The 12101-nt window shown below is 38.0% G+C and overlaps 1 protein-coding gene and 1 long non-coding RNA gene across 5 annotated transcripts in view; both read left to right on the forward strand.

Annotated features, from left to right (window-relative positions):
• The window catches only part of LOC120429807 (uncharacterized), a 767258-nt gene that overhangs the window by 302890 nt on the left and 452267 nt on the right, over nt 1-12101 (forward strand). The window lies entirely within an intron of this gene.
• Nucleotides 1591-4772, forward strand: LOC120414634 (uncharacterized). 3 transcript variants are annotated; one of them, XR_008212598.1, is made up of 4 exons: nt 1591-1985; nt 2098-3793; nt 3851-3945; nt 4071-4772. It is a non-coding gene; the product is annotated as an uncharacterized LOC120414634 (long non-coding RNA). The 3 variants fall into 3 exon arrangements; XR_005605105.2 differs by having other exon boundaries at nt 1591-3793; nt 4071-4765; XR_008212597.1 differs by having other exon boundaries at nt 1591-3793; nt 3856-3945; nt 4071-4765.

Below are 12101 nucleotides of genomic sequence, written 5' to 3' on the forward strand. Positions count from 1 at the left end.
GACAGATTTATGGTGTAATTAGCTGGAAAAACAAAATGATGATGCTCTTGGATGCTTTTGGAGTGCAACTGGGATGAATTTGGGAAAACATTTGAATTTGTTGATGAAGTTTGTTTTCATAAAAATTACAGAGTTTTCTTTTTGTAATATCTAACTTAGATAAAAGAAAATATATTGAGTTCAGTACTCCGGCAAAACTCGATAACTGCTCTAAATTATCATATTATCACTTTTTCTCACAAATTAATCATCAATACAATTCGCACTTCCACTTCAATTTAAGAGTGTTTAAAGGGGAAGCAAAGAGGAAGGTCATAAACCCCTGGCAAAAAAAGCAAACGCTGAGACTGCCGTTTAGAATTGTAAACTAAGACAACAACCCACTATTCTGCTGTCCAAAGCTTGCCATCAGTTCTAAACAGTCCTAAACAGTTCCAAACGGTTCGTTGACCGCGCGGGTTCAGCAAGTTCAGCGCCTAGCTCTCCCCTCCAGAACTTCAGAACACTCTTTTTTAATGACATTCAGCTCTTAATTAATTCATATCATCGGCACGACTGGCTCTTAGCTCTGCTTAGTTGTTCCTTGAGCTAATGCTGCTAATGTTGTGTTCTGCCAGCGAAGAGTGAGTGTGTGTTCTGGTTCTGGTTCTACAAGCAGCCTGTAGCTTGCTCAAGCCTATTACGTACTGTACGATGCTTTCAGAAGTGTCAGAAGAAGAACAAGTAAATTAATGAACTGTATAGGATTAATATCTGATTATGACACCCGCTTCTCTTTTTTCAAAACTGGAAGTACACTCTGCCTTCGTAAGCTAGGCCAGCAGCGTTCTAGTCATTAGTAGAACTTGCTGTTCAACACTTGAGCCGAACTCCTCCCTCGAATAGTCGATGTCGCGCTAACTTGTCACATGTGCTCAAAAGACTACGATGAAAAAATAAAATGTTGTACAAATTTGACAACAAACCACAACCAACTGAAGCTGCTGGTCGAAGATCGTGTAACATGGGTTTTGTCGGTCATGACTTAGACATTGCCGCAACTAGACGGTCCCAACGCGCCGGGGTCGATACAATCAATCTTGCTTCGGGGAATCTCTCCCCAGACTGGAGGTTGATCTTTGCGCGTAACGAGTTCTCTCCGCTTAAGTAACGCCGCTTTTTCTCAAACCACTTTGAAAGAATGTTTATAATTTTCTGATAAAATAATCATTCGTGCTGGCAAAAAGACGGGGTGAAGATCATGGCCCCTAATGGGAGGAACATCGTCGCACGGAAACCTTGGCGCGGTCACTTAGTGGTCTACCCGGGCGTGGAATCTAGATTTAATAGAATAAAAAGATAATTACTGTTATTGGTGTGGTGTGATGATGGTGGCGGCGGCACAGTGTAAGCTTTCATAACTTCCTGGAGGGTTGCCGATTGGGCTGAAGAAAAATGGGATGAGCGGTGTCAGCCTTCTTTTGCGTACACATTAGAGCAGATAATCAGAGAATGAGACGACTTGAGGGTAACCCTTCGCACTTATAGGAAAAAAGAAACATTTATTTTATATTTTTTGGAATTCTTCGCCAACGATGTACACAGAAAAAAAGTGTAAAATTACACGGCACTGAATCGATGCTTTCAACGTAAGTAAGCTCAATTTAAAATTGAAAACTGATATAAAGCGTTAAATCACACTTAAAGAGGGTTCATGTAAACTGAAATTAAACGTAATTCATGTTTGTCATGTAAATGACTATTAATCTGTTGCCAAATGACAACTTTTGAAATTTGAAAAACATGTAAATGATTATTCAATGTAAAAAATGCTCAATGTAAAAGTTTCAGGCACATAACTTTCAATTGAAACATTGGTTGTTGCTGTCAATGACAGATCAACATAATCAACGATTGAGTGGAATGGTGCGGAAGTGTTTTGTAGATAAATTGTTCAGTTTTGATGATTAAGGATGCTAGTGATAGTGTTTGTGTTGTTCGTACAGGTACAAACAATAATCGATTGCAAAAAGAATCGGGGTTTCAAAAGCTGGAAAAAACTGGCTGACAAAATCAAAACAAAGCAATTTTAGCTGGAAGTAATAAAGTATTTCACAGATTCTGCTGTAAATAAAACATGACAATCTGATTCGGAGACGATCGGTCCAGAGGATGTAAACAAACGTTGCGGATTGAGGAGCAGAAGAACAGCGGAAGTTTGCATCAGCAGGAGACTCAACAAGTTTTATCACTATCAATCCACAAGGTTTGTTGACATCCGTGCGGACGCGTCCAAACCTGAACATTTATCCTGGAAGCGGTTCTTTCCTATGCAATCGGGTTCAGTTATCTGGCTGCGTCTCGGTTTGGCAGATTGTGGTAAGGTATTACGGTTGAATTACAGCAGTACACCTGTGGGTACGTAAATTTCTATTAGATTGTAACTTACGAAATATCCTATTTTGTTATCCACAGCTGCAGTTTATCAAGCTTACAGTAGGAGCTTTCTAGTCAGCAACCTTGACCTCTGGAGCGGCTGCAAGGACTTCCGTCGTAGTGGCAAATTCATCCTGAAAAGCATCCCCATCGGTCGCAGTATTTTGGTGGTGCCTTCCGTTCCGTTCGCTGGAACAACCGGAACTGCTAGTTTTGCCGGTTCCATATTAACTGCGTCTTCAGAAACGGAATCGGCGCTGCTCTTCTCGGTTTGTTCAGCACGGGTTCCACAGCAACCTTTTTCATGGAGTTCATGATGATCCGGATGGCGAAGGAGGTCGAATCAATTTTCGCCAAGAGCAAACGCTTTCAGGGCCTGATGACAAAACCACTGGTCAAGGTGGACGACTTTGTTCTGCTTAAGTTCTACTCGATCGCGTTTGCTGTTTGTGTTCCTCAGCTACGCCAAGTGGTGATACATGTACAAGGTGGTCAACTTCTCCGTTCCTAACGTGACCGTTCCGTCGGCGCCGGTCAAACCGATGCAAAAAAAAAAAACGGAATAAGCATCACTCACTAGAAAAGCATACTAAGTCACAACAAATTTTCGGGAAAAATCCTCACATTTACACGCTTATGATAGATACGGTAATTCATTCAGTGTTTACATGGTTTAAACCTACAATTATAAGTAAAAAATAAGTACTTTTCTATAACCGTGCACGGATTTTTCTAATTCCCTTGCAACGTGTAGGAATGATTTGTTTTGATTTTGCCAGAGCACTTTTCAGTTGGCCGCCTACCACCCACCCGCCTGCTGCGATTGCATTTTTTTTGTTTACGTGGGTGTCGGGTTTCTTTTTGATTTTTCCTGATGTTTAATTTTTGTCAGTACAAGTAGTTTTGCAACCGTCGAATTATTATTCTTCTGCTTCTCCTGTCGCGCTTCACGGTAGTTTTTGTGTGATTGTTGTTTGTGTCTGAAAATCCGAGTAATGAAGGAGCAAATCCGGACAAATGTGATAACGTTGTAACCGTCGGTAAGAGGAATCTAAGCCTCAAGCCGCATCTTATCAGCAGTGGTATCTGTGAGGGAGTTCCAAATCAGCGTGGGCAAAAACATTCTGGAGTCAGAATCGGCTGGCTGGCTGTTTTGGTGTTGCTGTCACCAGGCTTCACCGCGGCTCAGCTGGTACCCTCAAATGTTCTATAAATCCTGCCTCAACAGTCAACCGTCGCCATCTGGACGTATTATATTCAATCCGTTTCATCTGAAACCGGCTATAGTCGCGTTCCGGCGAACGGCCAATGTGTACGTGGCTGATAACTCTGCTGCTCGAGGCTGTGGTCTAGGGAAAAGCTGGAGTTATTGATAACGGTAAGATCCTCCAAGGAGATGCTGTTTGTTGTAAACATTGTTTTTTTTTTCACGCAGCACAGCGCTGAAGCTTCCAAAAAACCGCAACGAATCATCTGGATTAAGATCAGACGACTAGGTCGTGTCGATCTACTGCTGGACGCCGTAACTTGGTCTGCCATTTAGTTGCTATTGTCAGGTCATCCGACGTGTTGCACTCTGTTATGCTCGTTGCTTTTAAGTTGAATTAAATTCTTTCCATTGCTTGAGTCAACAATTTGTTCTTTTTCCCAAGCAGCTCGCCCACGACGCCGATCCATTTGTCGGGGACCTCAAATACTTGCAGCAATGACTACACTACTCAGTTGGTTTTAGTTCCACAGGTGATTATAGTAGTATTTACTAAATTAAATACAATTTCGGAAATAATAATGTCTTTAGTTGCAGCTCTCGGTTTGATGTTGACAAAAGTCCAAGGTTCTGAATCAAGCAAAGCCGGCGTGGGATTGCATGCTTCAGCTGGTCATCCGTGACCGCCTTTCGCACAAGTCTGTAATTGGAGCATTTCATTGGACCACCTGGAGTGCAAACAGATCATGATGGACATCCTCGCCCAAATGGGGTACGCACATCTGCAACAGGTGGACGTGTCGGCTGAAGGCTTTCGTATCAACTTAATTCCAACATTGTTTTCATAAATGTAAGCACTCAACGTTATTTATTTCTTTTAAAATCCCGCAGAGCTAAAATCACAATCTACATTCTCAGTGAGCCAGCACGTTTCGTGTTATTTCATATCGCTCCGTTGAATTTTAAATCTGATACTTATTTTCTTGCTATCAGCTCATAGTAGTTTGGAATGATTTACTTTTGTGTCTTAAAAAGATAACAAAAGTTCACCGTTTCAACCAACGTTGAGCTTCTGAAGCATTTGAAATTTACATCAGATTCAAAATTCAACGGGGTAAAAAAAATTTGGGATCGGTAAAATTACATCGATTTTATCGGAAAATTACACGTTTTGGAAGCGAAGTTTGTTCGGCAAGTTTACGTCGGATGGCATTTAAATTTACAATGAATTTGATGTAAATTAGCATCATTAATGACGTGCACTTTTGGTACATCATAAATGATGTAAATTTACCCGATTTTTTTTTTCTGTGTAGAGACTGAACTTGTGCTGAAAAAGAATCGTTCTTTTTTACTACTATTTTAATAACTTAAAAAAATAATTCAAATAATTTCAATTTGTTTATTTTGGTGTTTAGAACACTTATAAAAAAATTGTGATAAGAATTCGTAAAATCAACGAATTTGAAAACATGTTTTGTTTGAGTAATCCATGACATTTTTCCAACTTTGGAAGCACAACAAAAATCTAAAGATAAGTAATTATTAGTGTGACAATAAAAAACTCGAATTCAGGAATACACCCTGATTCGATTCCTTAGGCAAAAATAAGCCTACCTGTGAACAATTTGAGCGAAATCGGTCAAGGTTTAAGGATAGCAACAGATCGTAAAAGCTGGAGCAAAAAAATTTTTCATACAAAAACGTCTTCTTCAAATCGCTAATAACTTGTCAGGGTTGACTCGGATCATTTTGCGGTCTTGGACAAAGTTGTTTGTCATAAAATTTTGCTTTAGAATTTTACACTTGACTACTATCCAACACATTTGACGCAGCCTTTTGGCGAAGTTTTTATGTTTTCTTTTCCCTAAACATTCTTGACTCTTAAACCTCAACCTATCTCGCTCAAAATTGGAACAGTTTCTTACAGTTTCTACTTGCAAGTTTACCGAGCTTTTGAATTTTTAGAAAAATTTAAAGAAGAAAAATAAAAATAATAATATTTAATTCGATTTTTAATTACTTACAGTTCAATTCAAGAATTAGAGTTTATTTTTTAATTTTCGTTTTTTTTTTCAAATTAAAGTAAAGAAGGCATCTTTTGTACTAGATTTAGCATGATGCAAAATGTAATACCGGAGATATGATTTTAAGAAAAAAAAATATTTTTGGAAAAAATACAGCATTTTTCTGTCCTCAAGTACAAAATATTTTTTTGCAATTTTTTAGTTTCGGTTTTTTGAATCACCCTAAATTTAATGTGTGACATAAGATCAGAAGACATAAAGTCGATTGGACAAAATTTCGAATGGACAAAAGGTCGAATGAAAAAAACTCAAAAGTACGAAAGGTCGAAAGTTTCCTGCACCAAGTACAGCCCTCCGCTGCGCCAAGGAATAAATATCATCGCCTCCTCATCCGAGAAGGCCCAACTACTGGCGGCTAGCTTCGCTCGCGCTCACACCAACCAAATGCCTGATGATCCAGTGACTGCCGCAGAGGTGTACAACTCCATCGATTTCATCGATCGGACCCCGCTGGCGGACAACCATTCGTGGTTGGTTCGACCCAAAGAAGTGGCGCTTCCCCGGAAGGCGCATATCTTCATTGCAAAGATCTTCTCCGCCTGTGTCCGACTCGGATACTTCCCAGCCGCGTGGAAGCATGCGGTGGTGATAGGCATTCCGAAGCCAAACAAGGACGCCACTAACCCCTCGAACTATCGGCCGATCAGCCTGCTTCCAACCCTCAGCAAACTCCTGGAGCGGGTGATTCTGGTGCGCATCGAACAACATTTGGAGAACACGCGGTTCATTCCGGACGTCCAGTTCGGGTTTAGACGAGGGCACTCCACCAACCATCAACTCGTTCGGCTCGTTAAGGAGGTGCGCGCGAACTTCGCGCGGCGCAAGTCAGCCGGCATGGTGCTCTTGGATGTCGAGAAAGCATACGACTCGGTGTGGCAAGAAGCAATCCTACACAAGATGTACCTCGCCAACTTTCCGCTGTACATCCTGAAGATTGTCCGCTCGTTCCTGCAAAACCGATCGTACCACGTTGCGGTAAACGGACACGTGTCGGACCGGCACGAAGTTCCTTTTGGCGTCCCGCAAGGCGCCGTCCTTAGTCCCACGCTCTACAACTTATTCACGGCCGACTTGGCGATGATCAATGGCGTCAGCTATTTCCTCTTCGCCGACGACACGGGGTACCTCGCGTCGGACTCCGATCCGGCCATCGTCGTGACCAAGCTGCAAGCTGCCCAAAACGCCATCGAACGCTACCAGAAGAAGTGGAAGATGAAGACAAATGCCGAGAAGTCGCAAGCGATCTTCTTCACACGCAAGCGAAGCCCACGCTACCTTCCCCGCAGGGAGGTTTCGGTGTGGGGTAGCCATGTGCCATGGTCAGAGGACGTCAATTACCTGGGGGCCGCCCTGGACAAGAAGCTGACTCTCGCCAAGCATATCCAGAACGCCACGATCAAATGCGGTAAGATCACCAAGATGCTCTATTCTCTCGTCAACCGGCGGTCCTGGATATCAACTCTAAGCTGCTACTCTACAAGACGGTGTTCAAGCCGGCGATGACGTACGGCTACCCGGCGTGGTACGACTGTGCCGCTTCCCACCGGAAGAAACTTCAAGTCAAGCAGAACCGGCTGTTGAAGATGATGCTAAATCTGGATCCGTTCCACCCGACTGACGACGTCCACAGGATGGCGAAGATGGAGTTGATCGATGATTGGCTCCAGCGAGTGCTACCGAAGTTCTGGATGGGGTGCGCCACCTCAGTCAATCCCCTGCTGCAGCGGTTGTCCCCTTGAGCTGTGATATTAGATTAAGTAATGCCTCCTTTCCTCTAACTATCCCACATCTATTAGCTATTTCGAAGGTTATTTTTGCAATTTTTTTCCTTCTCTGTCTAATTCGTTCTCCTTAGTACCAGTAAACTCTCTCCCCATTTTGAACAAATCAGCTGTTGAAAGGTAGTCCATATCTCAGCTCAGGATAACAACTGCACCAATGTAATTGTTAAAGCAACCTAATAAAATGAAATGAAAGTTTCCTGCATTTTTTTTTTAAATGATCGTAAATAAATAGATTTACAGGTCGTTACAAATATTTTTCAAAGTTTATGTCGCCCCCACCCCTCCATTTTCTACTTAATTTTTCTTCTCTTTTCATTGAAATTTAAGGTTTTTGAAAAATAACTTGCTATATATATCATTACTCTTACATAACATATCATAATCTAATGAATTTTGAGAAATTTTGGTCTCTAAATTCAAAATATGAAAAAATCCAATTTTTGATTTTCGCTGTATCTTCTGTCAGGAGCAAGTTAGCACCATACTCTCTTGGGGAAAGTTGTAGAGCACCTTCCAGAGCATCCGAATGTGAATCCGGTTTCGATATAGCGTGAAACGTGGATTTTTGAAATGTTAAAATTCAATAAAATGATTTTTCCCATACAAATTTATATGGAAAATTGAATCGCTTTGCGCAAAGTGAGGACTAAACTAATCATTCCCAAACTTTGGGGAGTTGTTTAGGACCCCAAAAGGAACTGAAAAAATGCTGTGCTGGAAAATCGATTTTGATATTACACCCTAATGTACATGTTTTCGAATTCAACAATAAAGTGTTATCGGATTTGCTTACAGGATTTCTATCTGTGTATGATTTTGAAAATACAATTCTAGCGGTGATGTACACTAAAATTGCATGTCCAAAAATGCTTAAAAATGGTTTTCTCCTCTTATTTTTTGGTTCTATTTAAAGAGAAGGGGTGCGTCCTAAACATTGAAAAGCTTTACAGTGGCTTTTTTGTAAAGAAAGTTCCCTAAAATCTGTTGAAACATTGTAGAACTTTAGTTGAAATCAATTCAAACCCAGTTAGCAATATTTTTTGCCATTCACTACTCCTTTTTCAGGTCATTTAGTTTTATTTCTTCCATAACCTCTTCCTCACTCGTGAATTCTTGGAACCAATAATTAGCTGCTATGGTCTCCAGCGGCATCGGCCCCTTCTAGCACTTTGCGGTTCGTCGTGACCACACGGTGGTGCATCGTCAAAGTGTCATAATAAGCACCTCAAACAAACGAGAGGGGGGAAAGTCTTCGTCGCAAACCGTTTTTGCTAATTAAACAAAATTATGCGGTGACATGCACTTCACCGTCTTCGTCGTTTTGCTTTTGGGGTGTTCTTATTTGCATTAAAGTTTTTGTTTCTTTATGACACTTTTCTACAAAGTTCTTTCGAAGGTAAAACCAGAATTCATTGCTTGTTGAAAAATGAATTTATGATCAGTTTTATGGAGCTGATGGTTGAATTCAGTCCTTTTAGAGATCTGAATAAAAATGCAAATCTTGAGGAGCAAAAATCAGAGTGGATGATAAGTTCTTGAATATATTTTGAAGAATATCTCAGCTTAACCTAAGACGATATCTGACCACCAACTAAGACTCCACGTCCAAGCCACTCAAATTTTGAAAGACCCTTCGGGAAGGTAATTTCGTTAACCCGTTGTTTACTCGTTGATATTTGCTCAACATCACCTATAGAGGAAGAAGAACATTCCGGTGTTGCCACCGCCGCCAGGAGGGCGCTGAAATAAACAACAATTGGCCACAAAGGTGCATAAACAATCGGGGAACTGAACTGGACCGTGGGTCTGTTGGTCACACCTTCGGCTATGGGGCATGAGGCACGGAGCAGAAAAAAATGGCCACTTCGTGGTACTAAATAAACAGACCCGCGAGACCCACCCGAGCGGTCTCGTCGGGAAGAGCACTGGACACGACTCGTCTAGGTTGAATCGCTGGGGATGTTGAATGCAACTTTGTAGCAAACGCCCGTTGGCGGTGGCTTTGGTGCATGCAAATTGAAGGGGGAGGAGATCCCGGGAAAGTCGGGACAGTTTATTAGGATTGCGGGAGGAGGTGGTTGTTGTTGATATTTAAGATGGAATAATAAGTGTAACAAACTGTGGACTTGATTGCTTCTGGGTGCTTTGAAATATTCAAAGCGACATTATTTGTTAGCTGTATAGACGACGTTTTCTGCCTATCTTCATCAGGGGTGAGATTGAGTCATAAAAAATGTAGAAATTTGTATGACCCAATGTCACCTGAAAACAAAAACAAAAACAAAAACAAAAACAAAAACAAAAACAAAAACAAAAACAAAAACAAAAACAAAAACAAAAACAAAAACAAAAACAAAAACAAAAACAAAAACAAAAACAAAAACAAAAACAAAACAAAAAACAAAAACAAAAACAAAAACAAAAACAAAAACAAAAACAAAAACAAAAACAAAAACAAAAACAAAAACAAAAACAAAAACAAAAACAAAAACAAAAACAAAAACAAAAACAAAAACAAAAACAAAAACAAAAACAAAAACAAAAACAAAAACAAAAACAAAAACAAAAACAAAAACAAAAACAAAAACAAAAACAAAAACAAAAACAAAAACAAAAACAAAAACAAAAACAAAAACAAAAACAAAAACAAAAACAAAAACAAAAACAAAAACAAAAACAAAAACAAAAACAAAAACAAAAACAAAAACAAAAACAAAAACAAAAACAAAAACAAAAACAAAAACAAAAACAAAAACAAAAACAAAAACAAAAACAAAAACAAAAACAAAAACAAAAACAAAAACAAAAACAAAAACAAAAACAAAAACAAAAACAAAAACAAAAACAAAAACAAAAACAAAAACAAAAACAAAAACAAAAACAAAAACAAAAACAAAAACAAAAACAAAAACAAAAACAAAAACAAAAACAAAAACAAAAAACAAAAACAAAAACAAAAACAAAAACAAAAACAAAAACAAAAACAAAAACAAAAACAAAAACAAAAACAAAAACAAAAACAAAAACAAAAACAAAAACAAAAACAAAAACAAAAACAAAAACAAAAACAAAAACAAAAACAAAAACAAAAACAAAAACAAAAACAAAAACAAAAACAAAAACAAAAACAAAAACAAAAACAAAAACAAAAACAAAAACAAAAACAAAAACAAAAACAAAAACAAAAACAAAAACAAAAACAAAAACAAAAACAAAAACAAAAACAAAAACAAAAACAAAAACAAAAACAAAAACAAAAACAAAAACAAAAACAAAAACAAAAACAAAAACAAAAACAAAAACAAAAACAAAAACAAAAACAAAAACAAAAACAAAAACAAAAACAAAAACAAAAACAAAAACAAAAACAAAAACAAAAACAAAAACAAAAACAAAAACAAAAACAAAAACAAAAACAAAAACAAAAACAAAAACAAAAACAAAAACAAAAACAAAAACAAAAACAAAAACAAAAACAAAAACAAAAACAAAACAAAAACAAAAACAAAAACAAAAACAAAAACAAAAACAAAAACAAAAACAAAAACAAAAACAAAAACAAAAACAAAAACAAAAACAAAAACAAAAACAAAAACAAAAACAAAACAAAAACAAAAACAAAAACAAAAACAAAAACAAAAACAAAAACAAAAACAAAAACAAAAACAAAAACAAAAACAAAAACAAAAACAAAAACAAAAACAAAAACAAAAACAAAAACAAAAACAAAAACAAAAACAAAAACAAAAACAAAAACAAAAACAAAAACAAAAACAAAAACAAAAACAAAAACAAAAACAAAAACAAAAACAAAAACAAAAACAAAAACAAAAACAAAAACAAAAACAAAAACAAAAACAAAAACAAAAACAAAAACAAAAACAAAAACAAAAACAAAAACAAAAACAAAAACAAAAACAAAAACAAAAACAAAAACAAAAACAAAAACAAAAACAAAAACAAAAACAAAAACAAAAACAAAAACAAAAACAAAAACAAAAACAAAAACAAAAACAAAACTGGAAAAAGAGACGTCAAGCCGTTGTAACGTCGTTTGATAGGAATTTGTCAAGTAATTTTGTTATCATTAGTATGAGGTTGCACAAGTCCAAATTATTAAACACAAAAATCTTTTATGAATGATGTATTCCACAAACTCTTTCATATGCACTTTGCCACCCCGTCACATCAACTTGTTCCCCGATGGGAAGACTGTCACGCCAGTTGAGCACCCTTCGCACGTATTAATCTTTAAAAAATGACCTCTCCGGGCCAGTTTTTCACGAGACGAGGTGCTTTATTTTGACATTTTCCCATCAACGATGCCCTCTGACGGTCGCCCCTCTTCCCCGTGGGACACCTCTATTATTGTTAATTTATCGTTGTTTTTTAAGGGTACACCGCAGTGGCGTCGCCGCGTTGACTTTTGACTTGAAAAATGACCTCGTCGCATCGATTGTGTCTCAGCCTTGGCTATAGGGTCTCTGGACGTTTGACGATGCCGCAAAAAAAGACGATTTTCACTTTTTAATGTAGTTTCCACCTCTGTTTTTGAGATAACGCAAAACGCTCTTCCTCCGCCACTGACCGAAACTGGGATGGATAGGT

The sequence above is a fragment of the Culex pipiens genome, chromosome 3, assembly GCF_016801865.2.
Source record: "Culex pipiens pallens isolate TS chromosome 3, TS_CPP_V2, whole genome shotgun sequence".
In the NCBI taxonomy this organism is placed as follows: domain Eukaryota; kingdom Metazoa; phylum Arthropoda; class Insecta; order Diptera; family Culicidae; genus Culex; species Culex pipiens.